A 3,541-nucleotide genomic window follows, 5' to 3' on the forward strand; every position below is an offset into this window, starting at 1 on the left:
TTTCGTTTTCTCCTATTCTTTAATGACAGAACAAACCAAACATCCATTCACACACACTGATGAGTAAAGCTGCTGTAAAAAAGCTGATAAACACACCTGTGACAGCGCATCAGTTGGGTTTTATATTAACGCAGTGAATTGCTATGTTGCTCTGCGACTGTATTAACCTAAAGGACAATATTCTATATTTGCTAATGAACTATATTAGCTAATGGTAGAATTATTGTGAATAAATGCATTTGTGTAAATGTTTATTTACTGAATCTAGGTATCTTTTATTATATTGCTGTGTCACCTTGCATTAAATACACAAACTATTGGAGCCAAACGCGTAGTGCACTGACATACAGCACAACTATGCTCACAGTGACCCAAGTTCGATTCCTGCCTCTAGGTCCTTTGCTGATCCTGCCCCCCTCTCTCCACCCAATATTAAAAAAGGCATAAAAGCAAACCAGCACATAAGAATGATTTCTCAAGGATCATGTGAAGACTGGAGTAACGATGCTGAAAATTCTGCTTTGCATCACATTTATAAAATGTTTGAAAAAATCTAAAAATAGAAAGCTGTTATTTTAAATCATAATAATAATAATACTGTTTTAATATATTTTGATCAAAAAAATGCAGCCTTGCTGAGGATCAGAGATCAAAAATGTACTAATCCAAAAAAATATTTTAAATCTGTTTCTCTAGAATTCATGGCTATATCTGCCTGTTTAGCTGTCAATGGAGAGAGTGAGAAAAAAAAAGCCTTTTGCTGCCAGATAGCATAGCTACTACAAGTACATATACAAGCAGGGGCTTGTAGCCTAGTGCAAACGCTAACAGGCCAACCTTTGACCTCTTGAGCGCCACAAAATAATACAAAGCAAGCAACACAAGACTGAATAACAAACCCTGGCCTTTGAACATTCCACCCATCTGTGCTAAAATCTCTAATGCACAACCTCTCGTGGCTCATCGCTTTATCAGACGAAAGTTTAAGCCTTAACTTCAACTCAAGATGTTAGAGTGCAGAAATAATGAAACATTTATGTCAACACAAAGAGCAGCTCTTTGAGGAAACTAGTTTAACATTAGACATCCAATCCCAACAGTTCTCTTTCAGCCCCTCATTTCCCGCTCTCTCTCTCTCTCTTTTTGAGTGCAGTGGAGCGCATTGGCTGTTTCTGGGGTCATGCTACCACTGCGATTCCTGGCCAGATAGAAGCTGGCAAAGTGCTAGAAGCAGAGGAGGAGGCTTTGCTTTTCCTTCTCTTTTTTTCTATTCCAGTGTGCTTCCAGACACAGTGAGCAGAATGAAAGGCAGCCAAGATCAGAGCGAGCAAAGGAGAGATAAAGCAGTTGAGAGAGAGAGGGAGTGAGAAGCACTAAAGGCATGAGCGGAGGTGCGGAATGAGGGGCGAGGGGGGCGGGGCTCTGCGGTTGGCTGCTGGTGTGGCGCAGGGAGCTGTCGGGGGCTCTGGGTGTGGGGTGCACTGGGGTGGGAAGGAATGTACCCGTGGTTTGGGGGCTGTTTTGCTTCACAATGTTGTTACCAGGGAACATATTTCATACCTGACGTGTAGTATGCATGTCCCATAATGAATGGCCCTGCTCTTTTACATAATGTACTTCGCTCAACTTGTCTTACCACTATGACTTTTCCAACGGCCTTCACTCTGCCCCAGAATCCTGCAGGCTAGAATCAACAGCGATAAGCAGAGACAGATTCTTCCTGTAAATAAAACTCCCTGCTGCTTTAAAGACAACATGACACAGCGTTCACAAAACACTGAAAGCATGATCGTTTAGAATATACACATTATTTAAATATGTTAATAACATCTATATTGATTCATAAAAAAAAAAAAAAAAAAAAAAAAAAAAAAAAAATCTTCACAATCTTTATTCAGAATTGAACTAAAACAGCCTTTCTTTTCTGATGATGTCACCAAGGCCTCTCATTTTAGCCCCTCCCCTTTCTCAAACCATCAATTCCCAGCAGATAAAATCAAGTATCGTCCTACATGTTTCTCACTGAATCTCAGAAACATTTTACAGGCGTAAAATAGGTTAGGAACTGCGTTTCATGACTTTTACTTCTGTAACCTGCATTATGCAAGTATTTAGCAGGAGATTATTTAGGACAGGACGTGGTTTTATCCACAAGGAGTCTGACTGAAGGTTGAAAAGCAGGCTGTAATTTATAGCGGATGATGTTATTTTCCTTGCACATGTAGCTTTTTGTTCTGTCAGAAGAAAAGTGTCATTTCAGAGGTGAAGAAAGTTATTGCATTTCAGTGAAAAATATGAAAACTTTTTTCATAACATCAAGATGTGTACAAACAAAAAGGACCAGAGACATTAATCAATGAAAAATACTGCAAATATCATGCATTTAAAGGTGTACTCTGAGTCCGAGTCAATAGTCCGGAGTCCAGAGTGATGGTATGGATCGGCATGTGTGCGATCCATCAATCCAAATGGAATAATTATGAATGGAAAACTGCCTGCTGGAGTGATAAAATGACCATGACGGCTACAGCCACCACAGGGCAAAATCCCTCCATCCAGGAAACAGCTGCACCGTCCACAGCAGACCAGTGGAATGCAACACACAGCCTTCCTGCACCAGTCACCATTTTTATCAAGTTCAACTATGTTCAGTTTTTGAAGTGTGTAGCATGGTTGATATAAATGAATCAATTAAAAGGTATAAAAAAATCTACTTGGACACAGCAGTGCTTAATAACAAAATCTTCATTCATTCATACCAACAGGTGTCAGTATGAAACCCAAGAACCCTGGGGAAAAAAAGGTCAGTGAAATGTTAAGGACGTGAAATTGAAATGCACCCCATTTATTTTCTTAATATACATTACTGTGAATGCCTTATCTGTGAATTTCATCACTGTTTGACGGAAACATCATAGGTCCAAACCCACTACTTTTCAGGAAATAAGAAAATTATTTAACCCTGCTGCTGTCAAAGTTTACATGTGGTCATTGCATTTGGAGATACATGTTTTGTTGTCATTAGAATAGCTGAATTTGTGGCAGCAAGTGCATGAAATTATGCTTTCATCAACTTAAAGGTAACAAAGTTTATTTTAGCAACATGGCCACTGTTTTTCCTTTCATTGAATACATTTAGCCAAAAATGTAATGAAATATACTATGCAAAGATGATTTAACACAGTATTGGCAAATGCTTGACTAGGAAATTTTTCTCCACTCCTAAACTTGGTGGTGACCAGCTTTATGTTTCATGGCAACTTTAAGGCAAAGCATAGTGCATTCATTCATTTTGTTAACGTCAGCATAAATCTGAAACTGACAGCATTGCATGGATTTCATATTAATAAATCTGTTGGATCTGTAAGTGAAATTTTCCACATGAAAAAAACAAAAACAAAAACACTTCTAGTATGGGATTTTATCTGTTTACCAGGGTTAATATAGTACATGTTGGTGCAATTTCATGTTGACTTTAAATGGTTTGTTTCATGTCTTTTTCTGCACTCTCTCTTTTCCCCAACAGTAGCATCTGGCTTGC

This window comes from Carassius gibelio, chromosome B3 (genome assembly GCF_023724105.1).
Source record: "Carassius gibelio isolate Cgi1373 ecotype wild population from Czech Republic chromosome B3, carGib1.2-hapl.c, whole genome shotgun sequence".
Lineage (NCBI taxonomy): Eukaryota > Metazoa > Chordata > Actinopteri > Cypriniformes > Cyprinidae > Carassius > Carassius gibelio.